At 34.5% G+C, this 20325-nt stretch overlaps 2 long non-coding RNA genes across 2 annotated transcripts; both read left to right on the top strand.

Moving 5' to 3' along the window:
- Positions 1-8855: 8855 nt before the first annotated feature.
- On the top strand, positions 8856-10679 carry LOC126892526 (uncharacterized). The gene is made up of 2 exons (XR_007700891.1): positions 8856-9196; positions 9712-10679. It is a non-coding gene; the product is annotated as an uncharacterized LOC126892526 (long non-coding RNA).
- A 5977-nt stretch (positions 10680-16656) lies between these two features.
- Positions 16657-19454, top strand: LOC126892525 (uncharacterized). Its single transcript, XR_007700890.1, has 3 exons — positions 16657-17147; positions 17873-18030; positions 19274-19454. It is a non-coding gene; the product is annotated as an uncharacterized LOC126892525 (long non-coding RNA).
- Positions 19455-20325: the final 871 nt, after the last annotated feature.

Below are 20325 nucleotides of genomic sequence, written 5' to 3'. Positions count from 1 at the left end.
CGTTAAGCGTGTTAAGTTCATGATATTTGTGCAAATTGTGTTAAGTCCATGTAAGAAAAAGTTTATTATTTTTTTTTATAATACCTATATGGTTTATTTATATTATTTATTGACTATTCTATTGAGAGAAATAACTATTTAATTGATCAAAATTATTTAGAAAACTTTTTAGGGATAGGTTATTGTAAAAACTCCAAAAGTATAACTCGAACAGACGATTGCAAACTTTAAACGCGTTTATCTCAAAACAGTGTTTTAGGACTTAACTCTCTTTACGCACAGAGCACAGCTTTTTCAAATTGATTTTTATAGGAAATAGTGCATTCTACTGATTTATAGTAAGAGTATCTTAGTATTTTAGTTTTAAAATACCTTATAATTTCATATTCAAATGCTTAAAAGTTAAAGACGAAAAAGTTATGCGATTAAATAACCGTTGCCCTACCCAACACGGGCGCTTATGACCGGTACCAGAAATTCGCAATTTTTTATCCTTGGAAGATAAAGGGGCGTACCAGTTTTCGTTTTTCTAAATAGCCGCATCGATTTTATCCTTGGAAGATAAATAGACGTAGCAGTTTTCGTTTTTCTCATCTTCAAAGATTTCTAGCTCCCTTATAAAGCGTTTTCAGTTATATTAATTTTTATTAACTTTCCCTTATATTAAAATTATCTGTATATATATTTTTTTATTATTTTATATTAACTTTCCCTTATATTAAAATTATCTGAGGAATCTCCGGTATTCGTTTGTCATTAGAGTTTCTGGACAACCTGTATAAATCATATAGTAATAAACAGAAAAACAAAAATTCGGAATGTAATCAATACTAAGATTGAATTAAATATAGGCACTTTTTCAAAATTCAGAATGGAAGCAAACAAAACAATACTTTAACTATCATGTTTATTGTTCAATAAAGATATAATAAAAATGTGACTTATTAAATGCATTAACAAATTAATATAATCAAATTATTGACAAAAGCTAACAATTTTTAGATTATACTTATGGCCTTTGGTGTTGGTTCGATGGCAACTTCTTAATGTCGAATGGTACTGCTGTTGGCTCTGCAACGGGCTCTGGGGTTGTAGGTGTTCAGGGCCACCAGGCCTACAAACAGGTGTTGGTTGGTTGCAGTCTAGATTAGACTCATTGTTGCAGTCTAGATGATTTGGTCCTCGTTGTTGTATCGCCGGCGATTGAGGATGCTTGAAGCTCCCGGAGGGAGAAAAGTGTTTTATTCCCAAAAACTTGAAGATGAACTACATATCAAACATCAAGAAGTATTGAAACCAAAATATACCTTTGCCAAATAATCATAAAAAGACCAAGCAAATGGCAAACGAATAAAATAAAATTAATAGTGATGACTACTAGTTCAATTATCTGATTTATAAGTCCATATAATATGTAAGTTAAAAAAAGAAATAGGTATTTAAAACTGACCATGTGCTCGTAGAGATGGAAGGTTAGGTATAGGAAAAAAATGAATATAAAAAATTAATAAAGGCTAAGGAAAATTTGTACAGTGATGTTTAAAAATTTACCCCAAGAGAATAAGATGGTTTGATGAATAAATAAAGCTAATATTCAAATTTTATGCCTTTTTAAGGAATAAGTCTTCCCTCTCCATTTCTGATTCTCACTCTCATTGACATGACAGCGCAAAGTATAAAGAGATGGACAAGCATGTTCCGTATTAAGACATTATTCCAACCACGAATGTAAGCGTGGTAGCGAGTCGGGCACTTCTAACCCCTTAGGCAAGAAGGAGAGGCAAAAGCCAGTCTACTGGATGTGGTGAACTCAGGGAATTTTATTTTTATAGGTTCTCTGAGACGCTACAGCTAGAGATCGGCTAGTGGAAAAAGAAAAACGGGCTCGACGTGAGCCCGTTACGGGATACTACAGTGCCTCCTAAAGGGTATCGACACTGCAAGGTGTAGTTTTTTAGGATCTACATCGGGCAGCCCCGGCCCCTAGGTCTGTAGGACGAGAACGTCAAGAGGATCCCGTACCTGGTTCTGTCTGGGTACGAGAACAACCGCGTTTGGTACAGGGAGCCAACCCTGAAGCCGAGTTGGCGTCGGGCCAGTCGGCAGACAAAAAGGCTTCGTCAAAATTAGGACCGTTCGTCCCAACCCATGATGTCTCGAGTTAGATCTCGGTCACCCCCCCCCCGTTCCAAGGCGCACTCCCGCCGACATATGAGGACTCTCGAAAAGAGGGTTCTAATCTTTTCCAGAAACTTCCAGAAGAAAGCGACGGCTACTCGACCGTTGACGACCAGCGGTCACAGAAAGACGGGGATTTTCAAATTCCCAGGAAATCGTCGAAGAAGAAAGAGTCAAAGAATAGAGAGGAAAAAAGCGAAAAGAGTGAAGACAAACCGCAGAGTGAAGCAGAGGACATGGAAGAAGACGAAGTAGATGCGGCAGGCAGAGGCACTACCAAAAGAGCTCGGACAGCCAAATCCGAGAGCGAAGATGAGAAAAGCGCAAAAGAAGAACTAGCAGTCATGAGGGAACTGCTAAAAAGATGAGTGCCCAGTTTGATGACCAAATGGCAAAGAATGAAGAAGAGGTAACCCGACAAAGGGCCGAAATCGAGCGACAAAATGCCGTAATGGCGCAACAAAGAGAAGAGATGATGAAGATGTCAAACCGGATGGACGACCTGCTGAAAGAGTTGAAAGAAACTTGGAAACTGCTAGAGAAGAGCCACCAACAAGAAAAGCAGCCATCAAAGCTACGCCACAAATCGAGAAGCAACAACAGGAAACATCATCAAAAGCCAACCGGCAAAGCTGACGAAACCACCGACTGGAAACCACCAGAAGCCCACCAGAACTACGAATAAAGAGAACACAAAAAAGAGAGAAGAATTCCCGTCGCTGAGAACATCTACCTCTAAGAAAGAAGAACTAACGACATGGGACCGTCAAGCTGAGAACGCAATGAGGGCCAAGTCACCCCCAATGGATGAAATGCTCATCCTACCAAAAGGACCAGCCCAAGCGATCCACCCAGCTACGAGCACAGGTGGTGGTACGCCTGCCCCGCGACGCACATTGGTTCCAAATGCCGAAAACGTGGTCATGGACCTTTAAAAGCGTATATTGTTTATACATATAGGAATTACTTTCGTGCTTAAGGGTTTTTTGCATCGCTGATTACGAATCTGGCATTATTTTTTCTGAAAAACAAAATGGCGGATCCAACATGGCGGAAAGAAATTGAAAATATCAATCAAAAAGGAAAATTTTTTGACAAATATGGTAGGTTAAGGTAGCTGATTACAAATCTAACATTACTTTTTTTTAAAACAAAATGGCGGATCCAATATGGACGAAAGAAATTCGAAAATTTTATTTTAGCCGCATTTTTGTTTAAAATGTTATACTATAACGGGACTTTTGAAACTGCTGATTACCAATACATTTTCATTATGAAGTACAATATTCAGAAGCTATTATTTATGTATAATTGCCCATACATACTCAACAATCGCCAGAATCATGTAATATGCGTCATTTCCCACTTTTGTATTCAAACAACTGCCAGCAATGCATAGGCAGTTATAGGCAGCTAAACCAAAGTGATTCTGTATCTCCTTACTATATATTTTAAGATTAATAAACATTAGTCGCAGAATTATGCAGAATTTTCTACTTTTGGAATGCATCTTTACAAATTTTTAATTATTTCAAGTATATTTTCACTATTTATGCATTAACAAATTTAAGGCATTTATTGTTAATAAATGTTGATTTAAGTTACATCTTACATTACTACATACTTAAAAAAGAAGAATGTGCTTTACAGCGATAAAATTGATAAACTACAAAACGTTTTACAGCGTTTTCAATATACGAGTTCTTTTTCACTTTCTCTGCCGGCCAAAATAACCCCGGACATGGTCCACTTGTTCCTGAGTTGTGAACCAGAATACATCCAGTCTGATCCTCATACCTGCGTATTAGGACTCTACGATAGTATGAGAAAACAACTCTAAACATGAAAATCCCTAAATAGGGACTCCTTTTTTCGCCTCATGACCACGTTTTCAGCATTTGGAACCACTGTGCGACGTCCCAGTGTTTCAGAGTCGGAAACAATGGAAACGAATCAAGATGAAGACACCGCCGGGTTGCCTGAACAACAGGTAATACATCAACGAGAACCGCCTGTAATAAAATTACAGAGCGTGAGTGAAACAGGGACCATCCTCAGCATAGCCCAAAAACAAAAAATAATCACGGTAAACAAGATCTCCAGGAGCGGTAGGGAAACCCTCATCCAAGCAAAAAGCCCCGAAGACTATAGAAATATGGTCAGGATAGTGGAAGAATATGCGAAGGTATATGACGCCAAAGACAAAAACTAGAGGCTACAATGGATAGCCTTCCCGTTGGACGAAGACAAAAAACCCAGAGTGGTTTTAAGAGTGTTACCCACTAACACCACCGAGGAAACAATAAAACAAGAAATGGCAGCACAATACAATATTGTCTACCCCTCAGCAAAAAATATGTCCATCAGAGCTGGCCCCAAGAGACAGCTCCCAATGTTCGTTCTAACTCTGGATCACGAGGACATCGAGGGAGCAAAGCGGATAGCCAACCTGTGCCACATGAAGGTCGTGGTAGAGGACCTACGGAAGGCAACCTGACCAACGCAGTGTTTCAACTGCCAGGGATACCACCACGCCCAGAACGCGTGCCACAAAGACCCAAAGTGTGTTAAATGCGGCGAAGACCACCTTACAAAGCAGTGCAAACGTGCCAGAGAGGAAAAAACAACATGCGACAACTGCAAAGGCAGCCATCCAGCCAGCTACAGAGGATGCCCTAGGTGCCAACATGGGGAACACCACCACTAAGGAGACCACAACAACAAGCTCAACAAAGACGACCGCAAGCAACCGGGGTTTCCTACGCCCAGGCCACGCAGAACATGCAGAACACGCAGAACAACACAGCGATCCCAGACGAAGACTACCTAGTCAGAATGGTCACCAACATAGTGACTAAAGTAGTCAAAGAAGTGATACTGGGCACCAGGGAGGCACAGAAATAATGCTGGCAGACAGGGGACACTTGAGGATAGGCTCCTGGAATCCGGGCGGCATATCAACGAACCAAAACATCCTAGACGAACTCGCCAACAGATACGAGATGGACATCGTAGCCATACAGGAAACCAAGCTTACCAACAACTTTAACCTAAGGTTTCCTAGGTACGATGTATATAAGAAAGACCACAAAATAAGATCAGGAATAACGGCCATCCTAGTCAAGAAGGGAATTAAACACACAACATTCACGACTCCACCACTAGTAAACATAGAGGCAATAACAATAGAAGTGAAAATAAGGCAAGGCGCAGTCAGAATAACATTAGCCTACGTAAGACCGCAAGACCCATTAATGGATGAAGACCTAGATGCGTTCCTAAATATCGTCGAATCAACAATAATAATAGAAGACCTAAATGCGAGATCACCCAACTGGAATGATAGAGCTACGAACCGAAACGGAAGACTACTAAACAGCTATATAGAAAACAACGAAGATATAGTGGAAATGGGCCCAGAAGATCCAACACACTTCCCAGGAAATTGACTTCCCACCCACATAGACATCGTTGTTGCTAAAATCCTAGGACTTCAAGCAGACATAATCACACTAGACGAAGAAACCACAGATCACAACCCCATTTTACTAGAACTAGGAACATGGGAAGAAACAAACCAACCGAAAAGAATTAAAAAGAAAATAAAGTGGACAAATTATAAAAGATTAGTTAGTGAAAGTATAAATATAGTGCCAATTATAAACGATCCAGAACAAATAGAAGAAAAAGTCCTAGAGCTAGAAAACATCATACAAGAAGCAATTAGAAACAGCACAACGGAAGAAGAAGTCGAGATCCATACGGGAATGTTCAAAGACATACCACAAGAAGTAAAAGACCTTATAAGGGAAAAGAACAGAGCGAAGTATGTCCCTGTAAGTTGTATCCATATGGAAAACTTTTTTATTATTAATTTTACGAAAAAAAGTTATTCTTTATAAAAAGTTTTGCATGGTCCAAAACCTAAGATTTAACCATCAAATATCAAATTTTTTGAATATTATACGAGGTATGTCAAAAAGTTTGAATTTCACTCAAGAGTAAAGTAGCTTTATTTTTCGTAATATTGGAAATTGCTATTATGAAAAGTTGTTTGGAATTCAAAACTATATTTTAATATGCAATTACATTCTTCTAATTAATTTTTTTTTTTTGAGAAATTTTTTTTTTACAGTTATTTCAATTTTGATAACTCTTTTATTATTAATTTTACGAAAAAAAGTGATTCTTAATAAACAGTTCTGGATGGTCTAAAACTTAAAATACAACCATCTTATATCAAATTTTATTAATTTTATACGAGGTATGTCAAAAAAGATTAATTTAGATCAAAAGTAAAGTACCTTTATAGTTCAGAATATTTCAATTAGAAGGATATAATTACATACTGAAACATAGTTTTAATTCTAAATAACTTTTCATAATAACAATTTTCGATATTGTGAAAAATAAACGTATTTTACTCTTGAGCGAAATTCATATTTTTTGACATACCTCGTATAAAATTGATAAAATCTGACAAAAGATGGTTGTATTTTAGGTTTTAAACCATGCAGAATTTTTTATTAATAATCACTTTTTTCGTAAAATTAATAATAAAAGAGTTATCTGAATTAAAATAACAGAAAATAATGTTAGTTATCCATAATTTTTCAAAAAAAAAAATTTCAATTAGAAGGATGTAATTGCATACTAGAATACAGTTTTTAATTCCAAACAACTTTTCATAATAGCAATTTTCAATATTGTGAAAAATAAAGCTACTTTACTCTTGAGTGAAATTCAAACTTTTTGACATACCTCGTATAATATTCAAAAAATTTGATATTTGATGGTTAAATCTTAGGTTTTGGACAATGCAGAGCTTTTTATAAAGAATAACTTTTTTTCGTAAAATTAATAATAAAAAAGTTTTCCATATGGATACCACTTACAGGGACATACTGTATAAAATGCGAGGCTATGGGTACAGCGGGGCGATGACGAGGCTGATCTCTTCGTACTTGGGCGGCCGGAGTTTCAGGGTTCGGATAGGACAAATCCTCTCCGAGCTCGGGAGCCCGGAGGCTGGAGTACCACAGGAAGCAGTCCTGTCACTCCTGCTGTACACAATATACACCGCAGACGTACCTAGAACACCAGGTACCCTTATGAGCCTCTACGCAGACGACACAGCGATAGCGGCCAAACACAAAAACGTAGACATAGCAGTGACCAATCTGCAAACAGCGTTAGAAGACATCGAGGAATGGAGTATAAAGTGGAAGATAGCCATCAACTCCGGGAAAACGCAAGCGGTACTATATAAGAAAGGTAGACAACAGCCAGAAGAAAAACTGACGGGACAAAACACTCCTATCGAGTGGAAAGACGGAGCCAGATACCTAGCAGTCATCATGGACAAAGGATTAACCTTCAAGAAACATGTAGAAGCCATAGTCCAAAAAGCCAACATGGCAAGAGCAACACTAAGAGGACTCACAGGAAAGAAAAGTAAAATAAGATTGAAAACTAAAATAAGGCTTATAAATAGTACAATACTTCCGATATTAACGTACGCATCTCTCGCATGGGGATACGTGTGTGATACAACAAAAAAGAAGATACAGGCAGTCCACAACAACAGCCTAAGAGAAGCAGCCAAAGTCCCAAAATACGTAGCCGAACGATTCCTCTTCAGAGAACTACAGCAAGTTAGAGTCACGGATATAATGACAGACAAAGCCAGGGAAAAATTCGCGGAGCTGGAGCACCATCCAAGCCCAATACTGCGAGAGAAGCTAAGGTACGACGCTTTCCACCGGTGGAAGCACAAACGTCCTAAACAACAAACAGTGTAAAGTTAGATAAATAAGAAAAATAGTGAAAAGAGTGAACGATTCGTAGCTCGAAAACAACAGTGCCGAAGAAAAACGTAACACAAACGTAGGTCCAATACCACGATCACCTTAAAGTAAGACAATTATAAAAAATATCTAAAAAGGCGTAAGCCACCAAAAAAATCATAAAAAATACAAAAACATAAAATTCTTGAGTTCCAAGCCATTGGACTGAGCTCAATGGGGCTTGGTACAATGACTTGGGGCCCAAGCAAGCAATTTTAGTACCGCGGATAAGTAATTAGAAGATAAAGGCATAGAGCGCTTCACGCTGGCCTAGTTTTTGCATTCGATTAGGACACCACATGAAATCTTATTACCCATTATTCCATTGTGAAGAGCATTTGGCTACGATAGTTGTGCCCCCATCGCGCATCAGCGTGCTTTGGGGGGGAAAGGGATGGCCTGGGGCATTGGAGCGAGGTGGGGTGATCCCTGTTTTTACTCGGGTCAAAACACCTCGCCCCAATGAATTGTTACACCCGAATGTACTTTTTCGATAGGGTGGACATCTCCCACAGGTCGGGTTGAATCAAATTGCTTGCTTGCTTGCTTCCGTATTAAGACAGATACCTACAGAGTAAGAATATATGAAGTACGTTTAGTATGATTTAGATGTTAGATGACAAGAGAGATAGGAAATAGATGATAACGAAAGAGTGCTCCAAACAGGTTTTTAAATTGAAAACAAGTTAAAACGAATACAGAAGATAGTTATTAATGAAATATTAAAGAAAATAAAATAAGATAATTATTTAAAAATTAAATAGCAAAGATGTGACGTTTGTAATGTTACAGATTGTAGCAGTTACGCTATTAACTAAATAAATCTCAATAAAATTTCATCAAATACCCCTAAATAAATCCCGTGTGCGACGCCGTCGATCGACTTAAGAACGATATCTCTCTGCTCACGCGCGAAAACCTCGGCGGTCGATTTTGTCGATCCGAATCGGAACTTCAGTTTTGGTCAGACTCAGAGCGAACACGCTGTGTTTTTTTTTTTTTAAGTGGCGGATTTGGACGAGATTTTGAGTAAAATGGAGCAGATATATCACTAAAATCAAGGAACATTAAGACAATTTTTTTTGGAATAGCGATGATATCAAAACTCAATTTATCTTTGGTTTTTTTTTCACATAAAAGAAGTTTAAGGCCAGCGTGTTTCGTCTTTCCAAGTAAGTAAACTGTTGATATATTTCTCATTATTTTTCGTGGTAATGCATCATTGTAGTTAAGTTCATAGATAATCCATATTATAATAATGATATTCATTTCCATTTACAAAGGAACAATCAATCAAGGCCACAGGGTTTTAGTGTTAAATTTAAATTCCAAATTGTAGCTCATATTATCCTTTAAATATTTGAAAAGAACATTGAAGGTCAAGTTTTTTCTAGTGTCCAAACCTAAATTCTAATATCTTTTATACCTTATCGTTACGCTTTTTACTTAAGTTTTTTTATCTGTGATTTATAAAAAGTTTTAACGAGTATCTATACAGCCTTCTGTCATGCCCATTTAATGCGCACGTCCCTGTCATGTCTGAATTGAAGTAAACTTCAGAAATTTTGACATGACATATGGATACCTAACCTACCTAATATTTGATGTTTTTGTTTGGGCCTGTTCAATATGTACTGCTACTGTTATTGAAATACATAATAACTAAATTTAATAAACTTTATTGTAGATTCCGCCACTTAGTCACTTAGTTACGTCGTCACATAGCAATTTAGTAACTTAGTCACTTTGCATTCCTTTGCATAATTTATGTCACTTGAAGTATGTAACAGTAACTGTTAGCAACTTTGCCATGGTTTACCCATAGAGCTCGCTGTTTTGTTGGAGAAAACCAGTACCTGATTTCACAACATTTAGGATTTTTCAGTAGGACTTGCCCACCACAGCATCCAACCAGTTTATCGTGCCAAAAGGACTCCCCTATGGACTTCAATTTGCATTCTTAAATAGGAACTGTGGTGAAAGATAAGTTTGTTTACTTTTATTATTTATATATTTTGGGTAATCTATATTTTCTCCAGTGTAAACTGTTTGTATGCATACAAATCGAGTGGAACTAGGTACTTATTTTCGTGATAGATAGGGTTTTCAGGTCTTTGTTTTGTTCCATATTATAAATAGTAGTTTTTCCAATTAAATAAGTCTTGTTTAATAATAATCATAAATAATTGTAGCTTAAAATTTGATAGGGAATCGGGGGTAAAATTTTGTCAAGGTTTTTTTTTTAAATAGGGAATATGTCTAGTGGGTTTTTACATTGTATATTAAGAGTCTGACCAGCTCATTTATATAAATCAATTATATAATTATTATTATTTTGCTAGATGAGATACTTAATTTTTTTGGTAACCGTAGCGTTCTAGTCGTGTATCTCACCTAGACGAGTTCAATTTAGGGAATATTACTAACTTTTAGTTGTAAGAACTTTGTGCTATTCACACGGACTTTTGCTTTGGATTTTCTACTAATACATTTACTTAGCGCAGTGTGTAGTGGTTAATTGTAAGTTAGTGGCTTTTTGGTCCTGTTTGACCGTTAAACCACCCACTACCACTGTTATTGTGTTTTGATTTATATATTACATTGTCAATATATGTATAATATAGTTATTATTGTTAATATATTTGTTATTAGAAAGGTTGATGTTTTATTTCAGTCTGTATTACCAGTATATAATATAGCAAGACAAGATTAGTATTTAGTATTTTGTATTTCAGGTGGTTGTAACCAGTGTCATAGAGTTCCAGTTGTTCGTTACTTCAAAAATCTCGAACCTGTTCAACTTCTTGGTTCTGAGAGCCGAGTTGTTCGTTCGAGTTGGCGCCCTTTGTTCTTCTTCTTTCTTTGTTGTATCTCGATATTATTTTATTTCTAGCATTCTTATCTATTTTTCTTCCACTTTTGTGTTTGCAGGTCTCATTTTCTTCCTAGTTGCTATAATTTCATTATCAAACCTTTCCTTTTTGTATCTCTAATAAAGCCAATACTCAGTGTATAGAAGCTAGCCCGAATACCCACTTGAGATTTAGTGTCTCTCTGCCCATTTAATTTGTCCTTCTGAGCTAAGCCCCTCTTCTTTTTGTCTTAAATCTCTTCTCATTTATTTTCCCACTATTTCGTCAGTTCTTTTCTTCAAAATCTCGAAACCCAGAGTATAGAGGTTTCAAGATGTACAAAAGATTCCATGTATTATACTCCAGGTACCATTTGAGCCCAAAATTGACTTGTTTACATGTTGACTATATGGTGGCAAGTGGCAATGATAGCGGAACTCCTGAACGATGACATGAGAGAAATGACAGTTCCACAGGAAGTTGAAAAATTCTACCTGTAAGTTATTAGACTATGGTGCGAAGCTTGTTAAATTGAGAACAGTAACGACAATCAATACACTGTGATAAATAATCAATTAAAGTAAAATTAAACTTGATGTTATAGTTATTATGAAAATGTAGTCAAGTATGTTGTCAGTGAAGGTGGTAGGTAAACCACATTACAAATAAAATCGAAAACTGAAATCGATAATAAATCCCCTTGTGATTAGACCTAGGATTTAGAATAGCATTTCATGTTGATTTAAAGTTATTGAATTTATTTAAATAATTGGTAGCTGTTAAAATTTGTGTAAGTTCAAGAAAAGGTCACAGTTGGGGTGACAGAAATGTAAAAATGTCTCAAATAATCTAGTGGTGATTCATTAAAAACAAGCTCAGACTTTGGCGACTAATACCCAAGGACCAGGCAAGCTACCCGTAACTTTAAGGGTTTGAAACCAAACCGTCATAAGATGTAGTTAACAGTAGGGGAAGGAGAGGATGGAATATAAGATGTATATCTTGTGAACATGAACGGGACCCAGAAAAAAAAAATAAGACTTTTTGATTTGGTTTTAGTATCCATGGATGAGTGTTATCAAGTGGTATGTTATGGTAATGGCAGATTGAATAGATGGGGTGAAAATAGTCATCTGTAGAATTAATGGGGGTGGATTGTATGTAGATGAAAATTTAGATAATAGAGATGTATGTGGTTGATGATATCAGTAATTTATATGTATGTCACTGGATAAATGATAGTGGTTTGATGGATGAAGACGAAAAGAAGATCATTGTGGATTGTACCGGTGGTTGAATGTCCCGGTTGAACGAAACATGGCGGTTGACACAGTTCGGATTTTTTGTTTTTCTTTAATTATTTTACACACATCATAAACAAGCTCATCCATAAAAGACAGCTTAAGGTCTTAAGACATACTGTGTTCCCTAGGGATTTGACAACCAAACCTACTTATCCTTCTATACCTTTCCACCAAGATAGCCTACCTGGGGATATTGCAAATATTATCAAAAGATCGGTAGATAACATTCAAATTTAAAGTATCCAACTACTTAGGACAAGCTCTATCCAATTCCAAGATAGTATCAACTACATGAATCGTAGTGGTGTTTATAAACTACAATGTTCTGACTATGATGCTACGTATATAGGAGGAACTTGTAGATCACTTGCTTCTTGCTCTCTTGAACACACCAAAAGAGAGAACACATCTACCTTTTCACAACATCTTAAACATAATAATTATACTTTAATCGTCTGTAATCACGGACGTGCCTTTTTTTCTGTCACATAAAATTTAATGCGTTAGAAAAAAATCGAAAAACTGTGATGCACTGAAAGATGCCTATGAGAAAAAGAATATAACATCAAGTTTAATTTGACTTTAATCGATTATTTATCACAATGGAGTGATTGTCGTTACTGTTCTCAATTTAACAAGCTTCATACCATAGTCTACATAACTAACAGATAACATTTTTCAACTTCCTCTGGAATTTCGGTCTTGTCATCGTTCAGGAGTTCCGCTATCATTGCCATTTGCCACCATATAGTCAACATGTGAACAAGTTAATTTTGGGCTCAAATGGTACCTGGAGCATAATACCTGGAATATTTTGTACATCCATGTTTTAGTTCACATATTTTATCTATGTTTTCATGACAGATCAGTTTTAAAGGGTTTTTACCTATATATTTTTGTATTTTGGTGGTTAGCATGTTATATCACGTGAGGATATCCTATAACTTTTCTTAAAACCGCAGTCAAAATTTAAAAACTTTGCATTATCTTATTAGGTTATACGCATTTTAGGTAAGCACTGATGATGATCGATCATCCGATCGAAAACTAGTTCTGTGATGTAGCCATTTTTAGGGATTTAACAAATATACGTTTTATAAAGTATTTTAGTCGTTTTTTGTCTTCTATCTTCTTCTGTGTTATTTATTAATCAATGTATATAATGTATATTTGGATTTCAGCCAAGGGTTTGACATTTGTGTTATTTATTTATTTTATATTATAATTCCCAGCTTATTAAAATCATTTAAATTCCTAAGCAAACAGATACATTAAAAACGCTACTTCGTTTTTCTACACATTTAATAGCTTTTTAAAATCCAACCCATTTGGTATTTAGGTTTACCGCAATCGTATTGGTTCCCATGCTGAAACCTTTACTGATTGTTCAAAATAATTGTTGCCTATTATATGATTTATGTGTTTGATTTTTCACAGACATCTAAATCAACCGAACAGTGTATTTATACACTATTTACCTTGATCTACATCTCACACAAATGCGATAGTCCTGAAATCGGTGAAAATACGATCAAAATTTTAGGCCTTGAATTACTGCGTCGATATTTCTTTGTTCAACAGTTTGCTAATCATGGTTTAATTACAACTCTAGTTGTGGTATTACACAATAAAAACATGTTCATCCAATTACTGTTTAAATAATCTTAAAGAAGTATATCTCGCATAGAAATCTTATGCGAGATATACTATTAGGCAACTCTCTTTACAAGAATCTTGTTCTCTTGACTTTTGGGAATATGTGTTATTGTATAATGACTAAAATATTATTAAGAAGTTAAGGTTAAACTAAATTAAATGAAAATTATTATACTAGGATTAAAGGTGCAAAGGGAGTATGAGTTAATTAAATTATACAAGAATTTTTCCCCTCGAAAAAACTAAGACTAACTACTCGCATAATACCAAGTGGGGTGCAAGTGCACCCCATACATCCTTTTTCGTATATATCTAATCCATTTGTTTCTTGTTCATGTTGTTATTGTTCGTAGCTCCATTTTTTTTAATACCGTGATAATTTACCTACCTAAAATTTTTCTATCGCGCGAATTATTTATAGGTAAATTGTTATAAGCTAATAGGCGCATAAAATCGTTACATATTGAACTGTTCGTATCCCCTCTACTCTTATTCGGAGCTTGTGTTGCACCGACTGCCTAGTAGTACAGACGAAGCTAGGACACATAATCCCCGGACAAGTAATCCCGGACAAGTAATCCCAGACAAAAAATCCCCACAAATTATCACTGGACAAAAAATCCGCAGACAAAATATCCTCACAAAAAATCCCCACAAATAATTCTCAAACCCCGGACCAATAATCTCCGAAAGAAGTCCTCACAGAAAATTTCGGACAAATAATCCCCACAAATTATTTTTGGACAAAATATCACCATAAAAAATCCCGGATAAAGAATCCCCAAGAAATATTTGCCATCGAATAGTTCTCTAAAAGTTTTCCCGTGAATGTAATCGACGCAAATGTTTTTCAGCCTCAGTGCATGAGAGTTATAACAATTACCATGAAACCGCTTTGCGGCACGAAAATAATGATGAGCAATTAAAACTAAGCATTAACCCTTAAACGCCCAAGGGTGGATAAAAAATGTCCACCTAATGCGTATTCCCTTATAACATATTTATTACGTGTTCCAAAATATTATTAAAGATATAAGATATTTTTAAAAATAAAAGTAATACATATCTTGAATTCAAAATATGGGCCGGCACAAAAAGTCCACCCTTGGGTAAAAGTTTCTATATAATTTCTCATTGGCAGAAACATAATGCACATTATCGATGTATAATTACATAATCGACATAATTATTAGCCACACTAATGAGGACGTAAAGGAAGAACGTCGAAAAAATCGACAAATCTGAATTACTGGTATGTTAATTTTGATGTACATCGTAATTTTGTTGTACATCGTTTATATTAATATTTTGGAAGATGTTGTGTTTACTATGCATAAGATTCTTTCCATTTCTTCTGTTTAATTCATTTTCTAACATCTGTAACAACTCTCAATAAATATATTAGCTATTTTCGAGGTGGACATTTTTTACCCACCCTTGGGCTTACGTGGAACCTATAAAAGGTTGGGCGTTTAAGGGTTAATTGTAATTTTGATTACCAAATTTCGAAATGTAATTGTCATTATCATCAATGGCGTTACAATTCTTCGTGAGTCTTTGCCGCGTTTACTATTGTCTTCCATGTTTGTCGGTCCTGTGCCACTAATTCCCAGTGTCTCACACCCATTTTCTCTAGACCTTCTTTGTTCGCATCTTTCCACCGTTTTGTAGGCCGTCCTACAGACCTTCTTCCATCTGGCCTTTCCCAGTACACATTGTTTATAAGGCGACGGTCCTTACTGCGTATCACATGCCCTGCCCTTCTGAGTCTATTGGCCTTTCTATATCTGACTAGATTTTTGTTTACGAATAGAAACTTTAACCTGTTGTTGTATCTGCGCCTCCATTCGTTTGTCACGCTGTCTCTGCAAGGGTCATGTATCATTCGAAGGATTTTACGTTCCCACACCAGCAATTTATTTACTTCTCTTTTTGTTAGCGTCGAAAATCTTTTGCCCACTCGCTTCGAATAAGTCTGCTCCAAACATTGCCTATTTGTGATGATAACTGCTGGTCCTGAAAACTATAATCTTGATTGTGATGCAAAAAGCCTGTTCCTTTTTGTAAATTTAATGTCAAAAATAATTAGTCATCATTATTAGCTTCTATGTCTAGGAATTTGTAATCTAACATTAGAGAGATTAAATTAAGAGGATCGGTACGTATTTTCGGCTGCAATGCTATTCAAATGGGGATTAATTTTTTTCGAATCCTGAGAAAACTAATAAATATTTTTGAAAAATTTAAACGCAGAATGAAAGATTACGTCATTAGCGAGGGCCAAAAGTCCCTGAGAACTTCTATAATGTTTATTTAAATAAGTTACAGGGGTGAAAAACTAAGAGAAAATTTAGTGTGATTTTTAATTTCAAATATCTCATTCAAAATAAACTTTTTATTTATTATAAGGGACTTTCGGCCCTCGGTAATAATTTAATCTTTCATTCTGCGTTTAAATTTTTCAAAAATATTTATTGGTTTTTTCAGGATTCGAAAAAAATGAACACCCCTAACAACACACAACATTCCAGGAATGTACTACCAAAGTTCTATCAATATTTGAATGTCCTGGACATTTAGGGAACATTCGGTGAACATCTGTTTAAATTATTCCTGGAATGTTACCATAAGACATTCTGTGAACATACTACCAATGTTCCTATATTTTAAGTTGCGAAATAATACATACGTGTAACAGATACAACATTACTTATAACATACCAGACAAACTAAGTGACACTTTAGGCCTACAGTGCAATAATATGTCAAATTTAAAGAGTTTCCCAAGTTCAATTAATACAATATTATAAACATACAAATGTAATAAAAATTATTGTTCGCGAATATTCAATTTGGAATGCGATTTTGTTAATAAAAAAAATACTTATAACTTATGCAAAACCCAAGAGAGGCATTTATATTTATTTCTTTTGCGTTCATTTTCAAATTCGCCGTGCATATATTTTTGTGCATGGCGCTTGAGAGGGCATCACGTGACTAAAAACGACCAACCAACGACCTCGCTTCGGCCATCTTGGCATCTTCATCTTGGCCACCTTGCTTTTGCTTTACCGTGGGTGGATCGTTGTTTGTGTTTGTATTATTTGTGCTTTTTAAGAATATTTTTTTAATTCGGATACTTTTATAATAGCTTTAATAGTATTATTAACATAGTGAATAAAATGGTGTCCTGTTTTTAACGCAGTTGGAGTAGCAGAAACAAATGTAGATAAAAAAATCTGCAGGAATAACGTTTCAATTATGACAGAAGCTCCAAACAAATGACTGTGAATGAAAAGCCCTATTAAAAGGTTAGTATGCAAATATGTAAACGAAGGCATGCCCTGTATTTCAGAAAATAAATTAATACTATTAATACCCTAATAATACTATTCATAAAAAATCTTTTAAGTAACCTAGATATAACAAAGTGAATAAAAGGCATAAATCAGAAGAATTATTATTTTATTTTATAAGTTAATAATTGGTCATATCCATTTATTATTTTAATAATAATTGTGAATAAGCCACAAAACTCGCTTATTCCTAACTAAAATAGTAAATAGAGATAATAACAATAGGATTTGTAAAACTAAAGTAATTCTTTTTGCGTTTTTGCTAATGTATGCCTTTATAAATAGGATGGTAGACCACACACTATAATATGCAGTACCAACTAATGAATACACAGAATATTATAGTCGATTTGCTAAACTCAGTCTCAGTACTACTGAGTCTCAGACACAACTGGCTAGTGATTTTAGTAAATAATTTTGCCAATTTGGTAAAATTGGCAAAAAAAAAATAATAACTAAATAGTTAATAATTACTGTAATTTTGGCAAAATTGGCCAAAAACAAAAAAAATTACCTACTAAAATCACTAGCCAGTTGTGTCAGAGTTTGGGGAACCGACTATACTAATAAACAATTTCTAAGCTGTTTTATAATATTTTGTGAGTCCATTAATCATATTTTTTATTTAAAACTAAAATTTGTTAATAATGCTTAGTAATGCATATATTTTGTATTTTTAGCTTTCCAGAAGATCCTGCGAAGAAGACATGAAGTATAGATCAGATTTGTTAATAGAGGAGTATGTTCAAAACACTTTTTAGAAAAAGATATTGACAGAACTTCACTTTCATCTGTTCGATTAAGAGACTGTGCTGTTCCAATAGCTTATGTCACACAGGTATATGCATTTTTTTTCTTGGTTTTAACATCTTTAAACGCGAAATACGCAATAGCTTATCGAATTGATGCCATGTTATTTTTCTTTATTAAGGTCTTTGTTTATTATTGTGTATGTGTATTAACAACAGAAACATTTTTGGTTATTCTTTATTTTATTTTATATTTTGTCATCAAGTGTTCAGTCAATGTATGTAGTTTTCTTATGTACACCTTTATGGGTTTATACCTGGTGGATGTATATTTCAATAAATAAATAAATAAATAACCTAATTAATAATACAGTCTGTACAATATAGATACTGTTGTAATTCATTATCTACATCGGAGATCTAAGTTGACATTGTTGCCCAACTGCAAAAAATTTTTGAATTCATTTTAAGTCAAATATATCACATAATTATTGCGAAGTAGATTATACAACAAAACAGATTAATATTCAATGTAAATAAATAAAAACATCAGAAATAGAAAACAAGAATTAAGGTATAATCTTATGTTACAGTTATTAAGGTACCAAGGGTATTATAAGGATAATAACGCTTGAGGTCAATGGTGTTTTTAACAAGGGCCTGAGGGATATACGTTGACCGAAAGCGTTATTATTATAATACCTGTGGTGCCTTCAACGTTTAATGTCTGACTAAATTATTCTTTATATGCGAAAAATTTGAATGAATTTTGAATTGATTAGTTTTTAAATAAGTACATTTACCAGTAACAGTAGTAACATAATTGTGGTAACCATAGTTTTACTTAGGTTGATATTTGTCAACTTGACAGTATCTAAGTCGTTATTTAAATTTAATGCCCAAGGGCGTTATATCATACTTAACAGACTTCGAAATGTCATTATTTGTCAAATAATGTACCAGTAGGACATTAAAGTAAATAATAAAAACAATAAATATAATGAATACTAAATACTTATTTGTTTGTGAAAAATCTATTTCTTTGTGGCTTTTTTGTAATTAACTATTCTATTGAGGAAATAAGCCACAATTTACTTGAAAAAATAATTTTATTAAGGTTTCTACTTCCACGTCGGATGTCGTTGTCAAAATACAAAATGTTCATTATTATTATTTTATTTATTAAATATTATTTATTATTTATTTAAATATTATTTAATATTTATTTTTTTATTATTATTATTTATGCATATTATTACCTGTAAATAATATTTCTTCTGATTGTTAATTGTAAAGGATAGAAAAATTACCTTTTATTTTATTTTCTTTTAGAATCAGCTGAGAGAAGTGGTCTACAAAAAACCAGAAAGGAAACGGAATATGTGGCTACGAAAAGCAAAAGAAAGGTTTACAAAGCAAATGTGACACATTTTTTTATAATATTTAGGAATGTCAGTAAATTACATTAAAAAATGTATGTAAAGATTTTTTGCAATAAAAATGTTTATATTTATCACGGATGTATTATTTGGTATGGCCACATATCGTCAGTGATGTGACAATACCTCCTATCTGTTTTCTTTTCAAGAGATTTGTAAGATAGACTAAAAACTTGTTTCGGCCACCTCCTGTTTTCATATATTTTTTGACTTGTTTTGCAGTAAATTCAACTATCTATTTACTACAAAAAAGTCAGAATACGTACGAAAACAGAAAGTGACCTTAAAAAATGTTTTTCGTCTCCTGCAAACCTCATGAAAAAACATATAGGAGGTATTGTCACATTACTGACGATATATTTCAGTGAATGTCTAAAAAATATACTGTGAATGTTCAAAGAATGTTCGTAGACATTCATGGAATGTTCTAACAAGACATTCAGTCTAAAAATATACTGTGAATGTCCAAAGAACATTCATGGAATGTTCCAACAAGACATTCAGTCTAAAAAATAGACTGTGAATGTCCAAAGAACATTCGTAGACATTCATGGAATGTTCCAACAGAACATTCTAAGAATATTTAAAATGCTGACACAGCACTTTCCTGGGACTTTCCAGGGACATTCGTGTGCATTTGGGGACATTCCAGGAATGTTTTCAATGTCCTGTGTGTACATTCTAGGAACATTCATGGAATGTTTTGTTTTATTAGGGACAATACCGTGGTAATATTTACAAATCTATCTTTGTCTTACAACGCACTCAGCCGAATATAATATTATCAGCAAAATAATATATTGTCAGTCAGACACTGACAATCAGTGACAATTTTAAATATTTGACATTGCATCGGGAATATTTTGAGGTATTGATTAAATATTATTGATATATAGTGTATTTGATAAATAATTGATTTAAGACGGGAACTTAATAAAAAGTTAT

The sequence above is a fragment of the Diabrotica virgifera genome, chromosome 9, assembly GCF_917563875.1.
Source record: "Diabrotica virgifera virgifera chromosome 9, PGI_DIABVI_V3a".
Taxonomy (NCBI): domain Eukaryota; kingdom Metazoa; phylum Arthropoda; class Insecta; order Coleoptera; family Chrysomelidae; genus Diabrotica; species Diabrotica virgifera.
The sequence above is the reverse complement of the archived record's forward strand: the minus strand, read 5'-3'. Positions and strand labels throughout refer to the sequence as shown.